Source organism: Mustelus asterias, chromosome 13 (assembly GCF_964213995.1).
Source record: "Mustelus asterias chromosome 13, sMusAst1.hap1.1, whole genome shotgun sequence".
NCBI lineage: Eukaryota > Metazoa > Chordata > Chondrichthyes > Carcharhiniformes > Triakidae > Mustelus > Mustelus asterias.
Window position 1 is genome coordinate 85,576,354 of NC_135813.1, and position 19,890 is coordinate 85,596,243.

The following is a 19,890-nucleotide window of genomic DNA, read 5'->3' on the forward strand; positions in this document are numbered from 1 at the left end:
TCCAGGTTCATTATGCCTCAATCTTAAAATTGTCGTCCTTGTTCTTATATCCCTCCATGGTCGGTGCGGTGGCACAGTGGTTAGCACTGCTGCCTCACAGCTCCAGGGATCTGGGTTCAATTCCCGACTTGCGTCACTGTCTGTGTGGAGTTTGCACGTTCTCTCTCCATGTCTGTGTGGCTTTCCTCCGGGTGCTCCAGTTTCCTCCCACACTCCAAAGATGTGCGGATTAGGTTGATTGACCATGCTAAATTGCCCATAGTGTCCCAGGATGTGTAGGTTCAGGGGATTGGCGGGGTAAGTGTGTGGGGTTGTGGGGATAGGGCCTGGGGTGGGATTGTTGTTGGTGTGAACTCGATGGGCCGGCTGGCCTCCTTCTGCACTGTAGGGATTCTATGATTTCACCTCTCCATATCTCGGAAATCTTCTCTGACCCCACCACCCTCAGAATCTTTGCACTCATTCAATCGTGGCCCCTTATACATTCCGAATTTTCAATGTTCGATCATTGATAGCCACGTCTTCAACTACTGAGGCGCTATGCTCTGAAATTCACGCATCAGCCTCTTTAGCTGTTCACCTCCATTTCCTCCTTTAAGACAAACCTGAAAATCAACCTCCTTGACCAAGCTTTTAGTCACCTTTGTTAGTTATCCCTTTATGTGGCTCAGTGTCAAATTCTGTTTGATAACACCCCTGAAAAGCATTTCTGTATGTTTTACTGCATGAAAATCATAGAATCCTACAGTGCAGAAGGAGGCCATTCGGCCCATCAAGTCTGCACCAACCACAATCCCACCCTATCCCCATAACCCCATGCATTTACCTTAGCTAGTCCCCCTGACACTAAGGGGCAATTTAGCATGACCAATCAACCTAGCCTGCACATCTTGGGATTGTGGGAGGAAACCAGAGCACCCGGAGGAAATCCACGCAGACACGGGGAGAATGTGCAAACTCCACACAGACAGTGACCCAAGCCGGGAATCAAACCTGGGTCCCTAGCACCGTGAGGCAGCAGTGCTAAGCACTGTGCCACCCATATAAATTCAAGTTGTTGTGACACCTTCATGCCTGGGTCATGCTGCATTAAGGAGTCTAACAACACCAGGTTAAAGTCCAACAGGTTTATTTGGTAGTTTGCTACTAGCTTTCGGAGCGCTGCTCCTTCGTCAGGTGAGTGGAAGATCTGCTCATAAACAGCAAACAGGGCATATAAAGACACAAACTCAATTTACAGAATAATGAATAATGATTGGAAAGCGAGTCTTTACAGCTAATCAAGTCTTAAAGGTACAGACAATGTGAGTGGAGAGAGCATTAGCACAGGCTAGAGATGTGTATTGTCTCCAGACAGGACAGCCAGTGAGACTTTGCAAGTCCCAGGCAAGTTGTGGGAGTTACAGATAGTGTGACATGAACCCAAGATCCCGGTTGAGGCCGTCCTCATGTGTGCGGAACCTGGCTATCAGTCTCTGCTCAGCGACTCTGCGCTGTCGTGTGTTGTGAAGGCCGCCTTGGAGAATGCTTACCCGAATATCAGAGGCCGAATGCCCGTGACCGCTGAAGTGCTCCCCAACAGGAAGAGAACAGTTTTGCCTGGTGATTGTCGAGCGGTGTTCATGCTACAATATCAACCACCTTGACAGTAATTTAAACCAAGAATGTAATTTTGGGTTTTCTGCGAACCAGTGTAAATCAGCTTTCCAAACCTCAAGCAACCTGGTAAGGGATTTAAAACCATAGATGTTTACAGCCACTTGGTCCATTGTTTCCCTGCTGCTTTGTTGGGTAATCCAAAGTGTAATATCGCTGTAACCAAAAGGCTGAGATCACGCCATAAACTACATGAATGACTTACTAACATCACCTGATTGGGCTTGTCTTGGAACACAGTTCAGAGTTTGCTGTTCTTAAAAGGCTCCTGCCTGTTTCCTCTGACTCAGCAACCCAGTGGTAATCCTGTCAAGTTCTACCACACAACTTGACATGTAATGATAATGTTTTGCAAGATTTGACAAAGTGATATGAGAATTCCTTTGGCTGGATGATTATAGAAGAATTTAATACACCCGTCTATTAGGAAAGAACCCTCAGCAGCCAGAATGAAGGAGATGATATCCCAAGAAGCCCATATAAACAAGGACTGAGACTGTCAAATGGTGTGATGGAAGCACTGTGGATTTTTCTGCTTGGATGAAATACGAGATGGGCAGATTGACTTTTCCCAGTGTGTTTCTCCAGTGAATTAGTCATTATATTTCAAGGGAAAAGTGCTGGGACCATCCATGCTGAGCCTTTAAGATACCAGAGCAAAGAATTAAATATCACCAAATTACCAGCGACAGAGCTTTTAATGATACAAGTGGCGATTTTATGAACCTGAACTTTATATTATATGAAGGATATAGAAGCACTGGAGAAGGTGCAACATAATTTACTAGAATGATACTAGAATTGATAGGGTATATCTGTCGGGAAAAGAGAAGACTGAGAGGTGACCTGATAGAGGTCTTTGACAATAAGAAGGCATTCGATGAGGTAAATGTAGAGAAGAGGTTTCCATTGGGGTGAGGCCAGAACTAGGCACCATCAATATAAGATAGCCTCGAATAAATCCAGTCGGGAATTTAAGACAAACTTCTTTAACCAGAGTGTGGTGAGAATATGGACCAACAAGTACATAGAGTCATGGAGGTTTACAGGATGGAAACGGACCCTTCGGCCCCCAACTTGTCCATGCCGCCCAGTGTTTATCACTAAACTAGTCCCAATTGCCTGCATTTGGCCCATATCCCTCTATATGGGCAGCACAGTGGCAAGCATCCACTGCTGCTTCACAGCTCCAAGGACCTGGGTTCAATTCCTGGCTTGGGTCACTGTCTGTGTGGAGTTTGCACATTCCCCCCGTGTCTGCGTGGGTTTCCTCTGGGTGCTCTGGTTTCCTCCAACAGTCCGAAGATGTGCAGGTTAGGTTGATTGGCCATGCTAAATTGCCCCTTAGTGTCCTGGGATGTGTAGGTTAGAGGGATTACTGGAGTAAATGTGTGGTGTAGTGGGGGTAAGGCCTAGGGATTGTTGTCGGTGCAGACTCGATGGGCTGAATGGCCTCCTTCTGTCCTGTAGGGTTTCGATGATTCTATGATATATAAACTATTTATTTTTCACACGAGCCTCTTCCCACACTTCTTTATCCCATCATTAATATTTTTTCATTCTTTTCTCCCTCGTGTTTATCCAGCTCTTCTTTTCATTGCAACAATACTGTTCACTTTGACTGCTCTATGTGGTGGCAAGTTCCACATTCTCACCACTCTCTCGGAACATAATTTATCCCAATGCCAGTTCACTGTAACTAACCTGTTCTGTCAGTACTGTATCTGACATTGATTGTACATCTTTCATTCACCACCATATCCAGTGCTAATTCCTCATGTTGTGCAACAGGGAAGAGTAGGGTGCGTGCATTCACAAAGCTCACTGCTCAGCTGGAAATGAGCTGAATTAGGGAGGAAGCTAGTGTCAACAAGCTTGTGAGTCAGTTTAAATCATTGGACTGATCCTGATCTGAACTGAATGTGATCTCGATGTTAAGCAAGAGCCATGAAAATTTGAAAAGAAAGCAAAATATTGCACCTGCTGAAAATCTGAAATAAAAACAGAAAGTGCTGGAAAAACAGATCTTTCTTTGTGATCTACCTGACCCTCCCCCTTCCTCACATTTCTATTTCTAGATAAAAGCAAATTACTGCGGATGCTGGTATCTGAAACCAAAAGAGAAAATGATAAACATTTTTGAATGGCTTCAGAAATGAGTTAAAATAGCGCACAAAGGGTTAAAGAATCCCATTGCGTTGTCAGGTATCCAGTTACCCTTCCGATTTCTGCAGAGGGTTTGCCCTTATAAACAGTTTCAGCTTCTCTAATTCCCAGTGACACTAAGGGAGACCTCTTTCACCAATCCGGTTCCAGCACAGTCCTGGTCTGGATATTCTCTGATCGAGAGATTCCACATCACCCAATTTCAGGGGGAAATTAAACAACCTGTCACTTTATAAAACAGACTAGATCTACAATTTCAATAAAAGCAAATTACTGCAGATGCTGGAATCTGAAACCAAAAGAGAAAATGCTGGAAAATCTCAGCAGGTCTGGCAGCATCTGTAAGGAGAAAAAAGAGCTGACGTTTCAAGTCCGGGTGACCCTTCGTCCAGAATGCCTTGAATGGGGGATGGTGTGAAAGGGTGTACTGATTTCTACCTGGCTACAGGCCCATGGACTTTGTCCAGATGACCCTTTATATTTCTCTTCAGATCTCTGAAGAAGTCACATTGGACTTGAAAGGTTAACTCTGTTTTTATCCCCTACAAATGCTGCGAGGCTTGCGGAGTTTTACCAGCACTTCCTGTTTTCATCTGTATGAAAATCTGGAACAATCTCTTTCAAACAGCTGTTGAGGACGCTTCTCAATTGAAACTGTCAAAACTGAGATTGATAAGATTTTTGTTAGGCAAGCATACTAAGGGTTATGGAACTTTGTGGGTGGAGGTATTTATTTTCAAGCTATAACCTCATCCAAACTATAACTCCCAAACTGTACCCTCATCCAGCCTCACAACCCTCTGGAGATCTCTACACTCCTCCATTTCTAACCTCTTGGCACATCTCCAATTTCCATTGATGCACCACTGGGGGTCATATTTGCAACTGCTATGTCTTAATCTTTGGGATTTCCACCTTGCTTCTTTCTCCTCATTTAAGATGCTTCTTAGAATTTTAACTCTTTTACCAAGCTTTTAGTCACCTGCCCTAATGTCTCTTTATGTCATTCAGTGTCAAATGCTGGCTGTTAACATTCCTGGTAAGTGCCTGGGGATGTTTTATTCTGACAAGGGAAAATTATTGTTGTATAGATCACCATGATCTAATTGACTGACAGAACACAATCGAGGGGCTGAATGGCCTCATGTTAGTTACTAATTTCATTTTCACACTCTACCACACAGAAAGCCTGGAATATCACAAACCTAGTGTGATGAAATGAGATAAATTAAAAAGCTTTGTCTATCTTGGACATTTAGAACAATTGAGATTGACAGAGGGAGAGGAATTGATTTCACCTCAACTAATTGCATTCTCAAGCAGAAAACAGTATTTACAACAACTTGCATTTCTATAGCACCTTTAATGTAATTAAACCTATCAAGATGTTTCATAGGAACATTATATAAATGACACGAAGCCACATAAAGAATTATTAAGATGGATGGTCAAAAACGTAGTCAAAGAGATCGGTTTTAAGGAGTATTTTAAAGGGGGAGAGAAGTGGAGAGGATTATGGAAGGAAATTCAGGGATTATTGCCCAGACAACAAATGACATGGCGACTAACAGTGGAGCAATGAAAATCAAAAGTGTGTATTGTGACTGCTTGACTTTACAAAACAGATATGTCTTAATCTATCTCTTTTAACTCAAGGTAAAACAGAATGGCCTGAATGGGGGATGTGTGTACTGAATTCTACCTGGAAACAGGCCCCTGTGATCTGGGTGCCAGGAGACAGGGGCCCAGGTTAAAACCTATTGAAAGTCAGGTGTGAACAAAAGGAGAAGTAGCTGGCCTTGCAACATGGAGACATACAGGCCGGAATTCTCCGGCCGAGCCTTCAAGTCCTGCTAATGGGGTGGAATCAATGGGAAATCCCTTGACAGTGGTAGGACCAGAAGATCCTGTTGCTAGCAAGTGGTAGGCTATCTCCCATCATCGAGAACCATGCAGCTGGGAGCCTAGGGAATCCACATACTGACTCTCAGGGTGGGATTTTATGGCCTCGGTCAATCCAAGACCGGAAAATCCCGCCCAAGGTCAATGGGCCTTTCCATGATCTGCCCCTTGCCTACTCCGATTCCCATGATGGGCAGGGTGGTAGAATTCCGGTGCTGGATTCAGTCAGACATCAATATTGGAGTATCAGCTGCCGATTAAATAATGTGCAGTCGATAAAAGCCCAAATTACTGCGGATGCTGGAATCTGAAACAAAAACAGAAAGTACTGGCAAATCTCAGCAGTCTGACAGCATCTGTGGAGAGAGAAAAGAGTCAATGTTTTGAATCTGGATGAGTTTCTTGGTAAAGTCCTAAAACACAAGATCTTGTGGTGCGATTCCTTCCATAGGTCACTGGGAAATTTGTATCACTTTGTAAAATTTATCAGTCTCTATAGCAATCGTAATATATGCGAGAGGTAGGATTGGTGAGGCTCGGAGATCATAGAAAAGAATCATAGAAATCCTACACTGCATTCGGCCCATCGAGTCTGCACCAACAACAATCCTACCCCAGGCCTTATCCCCACAACCCCACACATTTACCGCGTTAATCCCTCTAACCTACACATCCCAGGACACTAAGGGGCAATTTAGCACGGCAATCAACCTAACCCACACATCTTTGGACCGTGAGAGGAAACCGGAGGAAACCCACACAGACACAGGGAGAACGTGCAAATTCCACACGGACAGTGACCCAAACTGGGAATCCAATCCAGGTCCCTGGAGCTGTGAGGCAGCAGTGCTAACCACTGTGCCGCCCATCTCAGAGGATGAAGATTATGATAACATAGGGGAGCGAGAAAGCTCTTTGCAAATAAAATATAAATAAAGTATAAGTTACGCATTGGAATAATTGCATAAACCAAAGAATCATGAGCTTGGGGAATTGATATAAATGTCCCTCAATGAATAGCTGAGCCAATCAGGTCAGTAATGTTCCAGCCTTGATCCCTGGTCTGTACTTGTTAGAGTTTAGAAGGATGAGGGGGGATCTTATTGAAACTTACAGGATACAGGCCTGGATAGAGTGGACGTGGAGAGGATGTTTCCACTAGTAGGAAAAACTAGAACCAGAGGGCACAACCTCAGGCTAAAGGGATGATCCTTTAAAACAGAAATGTGGAGGAATTTCTTCAGCCAGAGAGTGGTGAATCTGTGGAACTCTTTGCCACAGAAGGCTGTGGTGACCAGGTCATTGAGTGTCTTTAAGACAGAGATAGATGGGTTCTTGAATAATAAGGGGATCAGGGGTTGTAGGGAAAAGGCAGGAGAATGGGGATGAGAAAAATATCAGCCATGATTGAATGGCGGAGCAGACTCGATGGGCCGAGTGGCCTAATTTTGCTCCTATGTCTTATGGTCTTGCTGAGACAGCCAAAGTGGTAACAGAGTGTGATTATTGGGCTAAGTGCCTATGAGTTAAGGTGAAAAAAAAAAATCAGCTGAGATTCCGGTTTCTGGTTGCTGCAGTGACTCACTGGAAGTGGTTGTGACAGCTGAGGATGGGATTGGATTTAATCATAATGCTGCCCTTCCAGACACACCTACACAGTGCTACATATACACACACACACTAACACACACACTAACACACACACACACTAACACACACACACACTAACACACACACACACTAACACACACACACTAACACACACACACTAACACACACTAACACACACTAACACAAACTAACACACACACACACACACACTAACACCACACACACTAACACCACACACACTAACACCACACACACACACACTAACACCACACACACTAACACCACACACACACACTAACACCACACACACACACTAACACCACACACACACACACTAACACCACACACACACACTAACACACACACACACACTAACACACACACACTAGGCTTAGCTAGCTTTTCTGGAGGACTGGGAACTGGCACAGAGCAAGGATTCAATGCTTCCGAGAAAAAGGGAAACTTGTGACAAAGAAAACTCAATAAGAGCCCTATAAAATTCAATAAAAAGCAAAGGATGAAAGGAATTATCTGAGTTTAATGATTTGAGGTTTAACTGAAGAGGAAGAGGAATTCTCAACATTTCCCCATGTCTCACTTCTGCTTCATGAGATAGTCTTTCTGAAAGTTGCCAGTAATTCCAAGCCCCGGGCTTTCCAACTGACTCTAAAGCAAATGAAGCAGATTGACTCTTTATTAACAGTCTTACTGCCAAGAACTGCAGGCCTCCTATTCTCCGCACAGACAGTTGTACGTTGCACCAATCTTGCCTCTCCACACATGGGCTGCAACAGCTGTTGGAACATTTAAACAATCCTTCCAAAATCAAAAAACTGTTCTCCCAATATTTATAGAAGTAAATATTAGGAATTTGAGACTCCAATGTTGAGATAAAATTAAATTCTCTCAAGATTTTATCCCCCCCCCCCCGCCAGTCAGGTATTCTTGTGTTGGCAACATAGCGTCACCAGCAGAGGCTGGAATTTATTGGTATAATACTAGAGGGCAGGAAACAGAGGTCAAGACTATTTCTGGGTCCCGAAACTGCCCCCAGGGAACAGTCATTCATTGGAATTTTTTAAGGGCTGCCCTCGTAATTGACTCGGAGATAGGCTCCCTATCCAACTGAGGATCATGGACAGGCTTGGAAAGCTGGCAGACTAATCAGAAGAACTCAAGAACTAGGAGCAGGAGTAGGCCATCTGGCCCCTTGAGCCTGCTCTGCCATTCAATAAGATCCTGGCTGATCTTTTCGTGGACTTAGCTCCACTTACCCGCCCGCTCACCATAACCCTTAATTCCTTTACTGTTCAAAAAAAGTCATCTATTTTTGCCTTAAAAGCATTCAATGAGGTAGCCTCAACTGCTTCACTGGGCAGGGAATTCCACAGATTCATTACCCTTTGTGTGAAGACGTTCGTCCTCAACTCAGTCCTAAATCTGCTCCCCCTTATTTTGAGGCCATGCCCCCTAGTTCTGCTTTCACCTGCCAGTGGAAACAACTTCCCTGCTTCTATCTTATCTATTCCCTTCATAAGCTTATATGTTTCTATGAGATCCCCCCCTCATTCTTCTGAAGACTTGCAGCTTGCCAGGAGGAGGCACAGGCTGTAATGAAAGAAGTTTGAGAGAGGGCATTTTTAATTTTGAAAGTGTTTTTCAGCTAGGCCACGATGGCTGGGAAGGAAGGGGGGAGCTTGGCAGCGCTCCAGGGCAAACTGTGGTGGCTGCATCATTGAGGTGGAAGAGGGGGGAGGGAAGGGTTGGGGGGTTGGTCCCTGCCACCAGCAGGAATTTGAAAGCGGACTGGAAAAATCTCTTATAATTGTCTTCAATTAGCCTCCCAAAGAGCCTTGACCGGCTCTGTTTCTGAAATTGAATGTGATAACAGGTAAAGAAAAGAAACCAGCAATTTCTGAGAAGGGAAACAAGAAAGGGTAGATGAAGCTGACAACAAAGGGTGGCAAAAAGTGGAGCTCACCCAGGGAAGAGAGTGACTCCATCTACAAAGTGATGAAGCAGGTTCATCCTGACATCGGCCGGGGGCATCACGAACACGTTTGTCAAATACATTTTCAAGGGCATCACGGGTGAGACTTCCCGCCTAGCCCATCTCAACAAGTGGCACACCATCAGCTCCCGAAGCATCCAGACCGCCGTGCGCCTGCTACTGTCCAGGGAACTGGCCAAACACGCTGTGTCAAAGAGGACAAGGGCAATGACCAAGTTCCCAGCGGGGGCTGGAAATCTGATGTTAGATCTCTGATCCAGGTGTTTAGTGGAATAGAATAACAGAAGGCACATATCATTGAGAAAACAGACCTAGGAAAGGACAGAAGTGAACCAAAGCACAGCTAAGTAAGAGTAGCTATTACTCTACACTTAGGAAGGATTCAAATGCTCCAAGTGTGTGCATTTTACACTGTTATCTCAGTTATTGGGCAGTGACATTCTGACATTTTGAAACTCACCATACCTAACTTTGTACATATTGGGCACAGATAACAACAAAAACAAATATACATTTCTATAGTGTCTTTAAACACAGCTAAATGTCCCAAGATGCTTCAAAGGAGCATTATCAGATAGAATTTAACATAAGGCAGCTTAGGGTGTGAATTCCAGAGCTTAGGGCTTATTGGTAATACTGAACATTCCAAACAGGAAGTGATTATGATCTATCTATAGTCTTAATGAGCATAAAAGATCACTGAAATCCTTTGCTAAGTCCTGCCATGGAAGTCATTTGAGATAAATGAGATCAGAGATCTCAGAAGGTAATAGAGCTGGAGGTGATCAGTGAGTTAGGGAAGGACATGGCCAAGAAGAGATTTGAAAGCAAGGATGAAAATTTAAAAACAAAAATCAATGGTGTTTTGGGGCTTCATTGTCTGGTAGCAAGCCCAGAGGCAGGTGAGGAATGACTAGGCCTTGGTGTGAGTTAGGATACCAACATTGAGATGTTTCCAATTCTGGCTTCTTGCATATCTCCAATTTTCACAACTCCAACATTGGCAGCCAAGCCTTCAGTTTCCTGGACTCCAAGGTCTGGAATGTCCTCCTTAAATATCTCTACCCTCCTTTAATATGCCCCTTAAAGCCTGCCCCTTTAAGCAAGATTTTCCTTGCCTGCTCTAATATCTCTTTGTGTAACTGAGTATTAAATTTTGTCTGCATTGTTTCTTCAGACGGAACTCTTCAAAACGCAACTAATGAAAATACAACAAAACTTACTCCAACTTATAAATCAAAGGAAGTGTTTAAAAAAGAAATTTCATTACTCCAAACTTGGGGCCTCGCCCTGGGCCACTCCAAGCTTCCGCAATTCTACATAGTTCCTTATTTATAGTGAATCAGCTGGTCAGCTGACTATTACATCCCTCTAATTGATTCCATGGTTTTCTGGGTCAGCTGACCCTTACATCTTATTCCCATTGGTCACATTACATCCAAAGTTGTCACTGATTACATTCTAACATGCATGATGCTCCGAGAAACACCTTGGGATGTTTTGTTACATTTCAGGCACTGTATAAATGCAAGATGCTTTCAAGAGAAGTCTGTTCTATTTTCTAATTAGTAATTAGTAATTAGTTTTCTAATTAGTAATTCTAATTAGTATTCTGTAACTTGATTTCTGTGTCTGTGCACTGTTGGAGAACAGATATCCACTCCACCTGACGAAGGGGCAGCGCTCCGAAAGCTTATGGTATTTGCTACCAAATAAACCTGTTGGACTTTAACCTGGTGTTGTGAGACTTCTTGCTGTGCTTACCCCAGTCCAACGCCGGCATCTCCACATCCTGTTTTCTAAGGTCAGTGGGGTGGCTAGGAAATGAAATTCTTTCTCCTTTGATTCATGAGAGCAGCTAAAACCAACTGGAGATTCATTGCCACCTACACTCCATCACATGATGCTTCTAACTGTCAGTGGAGACTTTCTGATAAAAGAAAAATGGCAGATGGAGTTTAACCCTGATAAGTGCGAGGTAATTAATTTTGGTAGGATAAATTTGAATGCGGATTACAGGGTCAACGGCAGGGTTCTGAGGAATGTGGAGGAACAAAGAGATCTTGGGGTTCATATCCACAGATCTCTGAAGGTTGCCACTCAAGTGGATAGAGCCATGAAGAAGCCCTACAGTGTGTTAGCGTTTACTAACAGGGGGTTTGAGTTTAAGAGCCGTAGGGTTATGCTGCAACTGTACAGGACCTTGGTGAGACCACATTTGGAATATTGTGTGCAGTTCTCGTCACCTCACTATAAGAAGGATGTGGAAACATTGGAGAGAGTGCAGAGGAGATTTACCAGGATGCTGCCTGGTTTGGAGGGTAGGTCTTATGAGGAAAGGTTGAGGGAGCTAGGGCTTTTCTCTTTAGAGTGGAGGAGGATGAGAGGCGACTTAATAGAGGTTTATAAGATGATGAGGGGGAGAGATAGAGTGGATGTTCAGACACTATTTCCTCAGGTGGATGTAGCTGTTACTAGGGTGCATAACTATAAGGTTCATGGTGGGAGATATAGGAGGGATGTCCGAGGTAGGTTCTTTACTCAGAGTGGTTGGGGTGTGGAATGGACTGCCTGCTGTGATAGTGGAGCCGGACACTTTAGGAACTTTCAAGCGGTTATTGGATAGGCACATGGAGCACACCAGAATGATAGGGAGTGGGATAGCTTGATCTTGGTTTCGGACAAAGCTCGGCACAACATTGAGGGCCGAAGGACCTGTACTGTGCTGTACTGTTCTATGTTCTATTGTGTAACTGTAGAGCGTTCGATAACCAGAAATGATCCTCACAGGAAAAAGTTGTCTTAATTATGGCAAACATACAGGCTGGTCGTTAAGTCTGCCAAAAAAGACCAGTTTTAATGTAATTATCATTGTGCAATTAAAAAGGCGATGATGGATCTTTGCAAATGTTTCAAGATAATTGTGTAATTAGTAGTTCTATGATTTAATTTAACACTTAGTCAGAATGCCCAATGAAACCTCCCCAACCTCACCCCCCTCACTTCCCCCCCCCCCCCCCCCCCCCCGGCCAAACACACGGATATATAGTGCACATTTATTTCTGGAGCAGTGACAGAATGATACAGCACTGAAGGAGGTCCATCAGACCTGTGCCAGTTCTTTGACAAAGCTATCCAAATTAGTCCCACTATATTCTGCTCCCTGGAAGTAAAACAACATGAAAAGTATTTTAACTTCCTTCCAGATTCAAGTCCCTTTCTCCCTCTCTGAGGCAGTAGGGCTGATATTGGGTTACTGATCTACAAACACCTCTCGTGACTTACCCAGGTAGCCAATGCGCAAGATTAAACAGTGAGTGCACATATGCACTTTGACAGTCAACACATGGCCACTGATTTGCACTTGCTGAGGTCTTGATGTACACACTTCCAGCAGCAATCACTGAGTCAATGTCTCACATTATGTGCTGTTGAATCAGTATCACTTCATGTGTGCCATGTGTCCGTCCCAGAATATAAACAGAGTGATCCTGGCACAAATCATACTGTTCCACGAGTGATAATCAGAAGTGTTACTGCTCACTGATTCTCTCCCCCGCCATCCTCCCAAACTAGGAACATTACTGTTAGTGCCGCCAATATTGGGCTGAGGTTAACTAACTCAGCACAGCCTTGAAACTTGCATGCCTGAGAATGATTCTGCATCAACAACAATTACTTTCATTTATATAGCTCCTTTTATGTAATAAAACATCCGAAGGTGCTTCACAGGAGTATAATAAAACAAACTTTGACACTGAGCCACAAAATGGCTCTGATTTTACCAGCACGGCCATCCGAGGCTTGTAAGATCACGCCCAAGACAAACGGGGAATGCTGTTCTGTGAGCCTTGCCTGCCACGATTTCAGGGCAGTCGTGCTGGTAAATTCATGGCCAATATGTCAGGTGACCAAAAGCTTGATCAAAGAGGTAGATTTTTAGGAGTGACCGAAAGGAAAAAAGCGGGGTGGAGAGGTGACATCAAACTGAAAGGGTACACTTAGAGAGAGAAAAGAGCTGACATTTCGAGTCCAGATGACCCTTTGTCAAACTCAAAGGGTCATCTGGACTCGAAACGTCAGCTCTTTTTCTTGCCTTACAGATGCTGCCAGACCTGCTGAGATTTTCCAGCATTTTCTCTATTAGTTTCAGATTCCAGCATCCGCACTAATTTGATTTTATGAAAGGCTGATCAGGCTGTGGCTCTTTTCTCTCAAAGGAGGGCTGACCTAATAGAAGTCTTTATAGTACAGAACTTGAACATTGATAAAAAGGGAGACATGTTGTTGAAGCTTTTCATCTTGCATTCATCAGGACAAATGCAAGAATGCAAAATTTCAAATGATCAGAATAATTTATGCCACAGGAGGGAAAGGGATTGGCTGACATCAACTCTGACTGACCAAGGTGTTGCCATGGAGAAAACAAAGGGGAAGTACAGACATCCCAAGCTTCCAGCTAATTCATAAAAGTTGAGTTTCTGCATATTGATGTGTGTCACCTCTGTGAGTGTAAAGAGTAAATTTTAAGACCTCAGTCTTAAATAGGTGCCTATTTTCTCCATGGCAATGCCTTGGCCTATCTGATTTGCACCCTTTTTTCCTGTAGTATAATTGTTGTGATCTTTTGAAATGTCTTTTTTAAAATTCATTTGTGGGACATGGCTAGCTGGCTGGCCAGCATTTATTGCCCATCCCTCGTTGCCCTTGTTTAGAGGGCAGTTGAGAGTCAACTGCTGTGGCTCTGGAGTCACATGTAGGCCAGACCGGGTAAGAACGGCAGATTTCCTTCCCTAAAAGACATTAGTGAACCAGATGGGTTTTGACGACAATCGACAATGGTTTCATGGTCATCAGCAGATTCTTAATTCCAGATATTTATGGAATTCAAATTCCACCATCTGCTGTGGTGGGATTCAAACCTGGATCCCCAGAACATTAGCTGAGTTTCTGGATTAATGGTCTAGTGATAATACCACTAGGCCATCGATCCCCTAGTCATTATTGCATTTGTCTTGACAAGTGTGAGATTAAAGCTTCCTCAACAAACCTCTCTTTTCAGCAATATAGAAGTCTTCATTGTATTGAAAGTGTTTGGTAGGGTAGATGTGGAGAAAATGTCTTGTGTCCGAAACAAGAGGTAATTAATATTAGATAGGCACTAATAAATCCAGCAGGAAATCCAGGAGTAACTTATTTACCCTGAGAGTGGGGAGAATGTGAAACTTGCTACCACAGGGAGTTGTTGAGGCAAATAGCATAGATACATCAAAGTATGTCAGAGATAGGAGCAAGTATACCCTCTACAGCCCCTTGAGGTCTGTTATTCAATAAGATCACAGTTGATCTTCTTATTCAACATTCTCCTGCCTTTTCTCCATATCTGTTGATTCCCTGAGGTGCCCAGATAGGGGAAGATAGATAACCATATGGGAATGGCAGGATATACCGATAGGGTTAGATGAAATCGGATAGACGGAGGCTCCTGTGGGTCATAAACAACGGCATGGGCCAGTTGGGCCGATTGGCCTATTTTTCTGCTGTACATTCCATGTGGCTTCCATTCATTTGCTCCATTCTTGTGGAGCTTTTCCGACCTCTCTTGCCGAAGATGAGCCAATTTGATTTCATTATGTCTTGACAGGAGAGCAGCTGTAACAACAGATCCAAACCCAAACTCTTTCCTGTCTGCTTTGGCAGCGTGAGGCAGGGCACTGGTCCGGATAAAATAAACAGCAAGTCCCAAGAATCGCTGAGATCCTACTCGCGAGCTGGATTGCAACTTACTCGGAAGAAGCATTGCGACAAAGCAGTGGAATTAAGCATCAGAAAGAGCAAACGGCCAGGCTTCTGTGTAAGAGAAAAACAGCACAATCTGTAACTGTAGCGAATTCCCTTCTACTCTGGACATCGCATTCCAAGAAGCATGGTGAACTCCACCAAGAAAGTTACATTGTGTAGAATTTATTATTTAACCCCCCAGGTTTTTGATGTTTTTGAAAGGGGCAGATAGCTGATAACAGTTTTGAATATTGAAGTTACAAACTACAGAGTTTATTTTCGGTAGCATCCTGGTTAATAACTAGGTTAAGACAAACATTTTTGAGTGGCTTCGGAAATGGGTTAAACAGCGCACAAAGGAATTTTACTCCAGGGTTAAAAGAATCCCATTGTGTCGTCGGGTATCCAGTTACCCTTCCGATTTCTGCGGAGGTTTTGCCCTTATAAACAGATCCAGCTTCTCTTGTTTCCAGTGACAATAAGGGAGACCTCTTTGACTAATCCGGTTCCAGCATAGTCCTGGTCCGAATACTCTCTGATCGAGAGATTCCACATCACCCAATTTCAGGGGGAAATTAAACAACCTGTCACTTTATAAAACAGACTAGATCTACAATTTCAATAAAAGCAAATTACTTCAGATACTGGAATCTGAAACCAAAAGAGAAAATGTTGGAAAATCTCAGCAGGTCCGGCAGCATCTGTAAGGAAAGAAAAAAGCTGACGTTTCCAGTCCAGATGACCCTTTGTCAAAGCTAAAAGGCACAGAAAGTGGGAGATATACCTTCTCATTCTATCTTTTACTCTCGTTCTACATTCTGTATTCTCTCGTTTCCTTCTCTATGAACGGTGTGCTTTGTCTGTACAGCACGCAAGAAACAATACTTTTCACTGTATGCATGTGACAATAATAAATCAAATCAAAAAATATGTATATTTCTACTGCAGGGAGAGGGAATGAAAGATGAGTCATAGCTACAAAAACAAGGGGAAAGGCTGCTAATGGCAGTCCATAGAGAGAAGGTGTGAATGGCCAAACGTCAGAGAAGCTGAAATCAGAGGGTAAACTGTGACAGATGAAGATGTGGGGGGGGGGGGGGGAAGAGATGGGTGGGAAAGAGGTAAAATTGAGAAAAAATGGGAAAGAGGGAGAAAAGATTAAGGAGAGGAAGAAAAATAAAGAAAAAAAATCTACTTTTTAATCTTTATTTTAGATGTACATGTTTCTACATTTCTCATCTCCTTCCAACCTCTTAATTCGCCTATTGAACTCCCTTCGCAAATCCCTAATCTCTCGTTTCATGTCAGATGTGGATTGACTTGCCAATTCAGCACCTCCCCCCCCCGCCCCCGCTGTCTTCTCCTACTTTCACCGTCACTCTGCACAGTATCTCCTCATTGACATTCACCTAATTAACAACCCAAATCATCACTGAATGCGTTATTAACAGGCTCACGTTATCTACTCACCTCCTCCTGGCGTATGTTAACTCCCCCTCCTCCTGTATATTTTGGAAAATAAGAAAGATTACTGTTTCTCGAAACGCCACCGTGCTCTAAACCGGTGACCGATTCTGAAACACCGGCCAGCTGAATTGATGTGTGGCTGTTTTAATCTATCAAAACTGGTTCTATCCTGTAAGTGCCATCATAATAAAAAACAAAAAGCCTGCGACCATAAGCCAGTGAATGATTTAATATCAACACTGCCAGCTGGAGTGTACAGCATCAATTGATTATATTACTGAATATTAGTCAGTAAGGCTGATGTTATAAATGTCCATAGATTGGATCTGAAATGTATCATCAGTGTTGCACAAAGCTGATTAAATAAGCGGGCAGGTCGATATAATGTCCACAATTTCAGTGTAATACAGAGAACACTGCAAAAAATGTTACATTAACAAATGCAAAAACGCCAAAATGGTTAAAGTCTAACCTTCTCATCCTTGCCAGATTCATGTAACATTACAACAGGAACTTTAAATCTCTCTCTCTCTCTCTCTTCCTATTGTACTTTCTGTGTTAAAGGTAGAATCATCCAGACTGTTGCACTGACTGAGTGGAAATGGTCCTTATGCATTTTCAGCAGCTTAGTCCGCGGAAGACGTTATGTGGTGACGCGGACGGCGACAGTGTAGGTAGTGAGCAATCGGCCCACTGGGACTACTTTTGTAGAGAGAGGAAAGCGGATTAGATATTGATTGATAAATCACAGATCCGGTGGGTCTGCAAGAGAGAATCAGGAAGTGTCAGCCGCTGAGAGGGGCTATTCTTCAGACAGGGTATTACTCTTCAAGATAAAATACATGTTGCCTTGTAACTTCTGTTATAAAGTGTGGCCATTTAATATTGTAACAGTTTAAAAGTCACATTAATTTGCTACAACATATGCACCCAGGTGCAATGGAAGTTATTTATACTGAACTCGTGTGTTATGAAATTATTTTAGATAATTATATTGCAAAGTGTCCAATGACTCAGCCCCACCCAGTTGAATGGAATATCTATCCTGTGGAGGGCATCCATCACCCTGGGCCGCGGCTGGTGGGGGGGATACCTGTATCAGTAAGTTAGTTGGGAACTTTCTTCATTGCACTTGGGGCCTGGGGCATCCTAACATTTACTCATGGGGAAAGAGATGGTCATATTTGATGATGCTGGTAGATGTACAGTTCTTAATCATAGATCATAGAGAGATCTCATAGAATCCTACAGTGCAGAAGGAGGTCATTCGGCCCATCGAGTCTGCACCAACCACAATCCTACCCAGCCCCTATCCCCATAACCATTTACTAGTCCCCCTGACACTAAGGGACAATTTTAACATGGCCAATCCACCTAACCCATACATTTGAATGAAATGGCAATTTTATAAACAACTGCTTTTGTTCTTTATATAAAATATAGCTATTTTTGTTGTTTGGAATTCACATAAAATTGGAGAATAGACCACGCCACATGATTCCAGAGCTCCTAATGTAAACTGTTCCCAATCACTGTTTAACATGGAAAGGTAATTCCCAAATAAGCTTCTTTACCATCATCAGGCAAGGTATTGATTGCTCTAGGTGTTCCCACTCTTTATTGCTCGGATAGTTGTCCTTAGAACCACCGGGGGCTAAATGCAGAAGTGGCCTAAATGAGCATAGAAGTTATTTAGCATTCCCCATCTGCCGTATTTCTATCTCGTCCTCATGAACAACAAACAGTCCATTCCCCAATGGGCAGCTTTGTGAGAATTGCAGATTTGTTTTCTTTAAACGGTATTCACAGTTCCAAAAATAAGATGTTCTGTGATGGCCCAAAGTTGCAGTTTAGAATGGCTCCCGCCCGCGTCAATTATAGTTTATTTGCAGAAGCAATTTACTTTCCACAGTTCAGGTTTTGCAATAGGTGAGACAGCTAGAGTGTCGAATCGGAAAGTAATGAAACTTGCTTCATTAACGGTGATGTTTAAAATGATTAAAGATGATGTATATTGCATGCAGCCCTCATTTTGCACACTTTGCCTGAAATGACTAATCTTTTATCGGCATTCTTGGTGACTAAAACTTAGCTTTCGTCAGTATAGAATCCCTACAGTGCAGAAGGAGGTCATTCAGCCCATCGAGTCTGTACCAGCCACAATCCCATCCAGTCCCTACTCCCGCAACCCTACACATTTACCCCGCTAATCCCCCTGACATTAGGGTTGATAGAATCTCTACAGTGCAGAAGGAGGCCATTCAGCCCATCATATCTGTACCGGCCACAATCCCACCCAGGGTCTACTCCCGCAACCCTACACATTTACCCTGCCAATCCCTCTGACACTAGGGTCAATTTAGCATGGCCGATCCGCCTAACCCGCACATCTTTGGACTGTAGTTTCACAGTACAGTGAAAATATCAATTCTAATGGTGGCAGGCAGTGGGGAAAGAATAATTCTATGATGGGCTGAATGGTCTACTCCTGGTCCCATGTTTCTCTGATGCACAGTACCAGAATGCTTCAACAACAAAAACAGAAAATGCTGGAAAATCTCAGCGGATCTGACGCCATCTTAGGAGAGAGAATAGAGCCAATATATGGAGTCAGGATTACCCTTTGTCAGAGCTCCACCTTTGTTTCCTATTCACCTGACCCCGAGCCCTGGTTGAGGCCGTCACAATGGTTTGCAAAATCTCACTAACTGTCCCGGCTGGAGACAATACACATCTCTTTAACCTGTGCTTAACTCTCTCTCCATTCACATTGTCTGGACCTTTAAGACTTGATTACCTGTAAAGACTCGCATTCCAACCATTATTTTGTAAATTGAGTTTGTGTCTTTATATGCCCTGTTTGTGAACAGAACTCCCACTTACCTGACGAAGGAGCAGCTCTCCGAAAGCTAGTGGCTTTTGCTACCAAATAAACCTGTTGGACTTTAACCTGGTGTTGTGAGACTTCTTACTGAGGCAGTCACATCCAGGAGGGAAGGAGGAGGTCACTGCACCTCACCAAGAAGGTATGGACAGAGGTTGCTGGGGTTAGTGGACATGACCTTGTTCAGTGCACCTGGATCCAGTGCCAGAAAAGGTTCAATTACCTTTTGTGCTCCACAGGGGTGAGTGATGAATGGTCATTGCCCAGTGTGGTGGACAGTGGAAGCGTGTTCCTTCATTGTTGCAATGAGGCATGTGGGTTTCAGGGAGTCTCTTGATCACATGTCTGCCCATGCCACTCAAGGCCGGAGAGTTGAGTCTGAAGGCTTGGGTCCATCAAAGGGTCAGGTGTC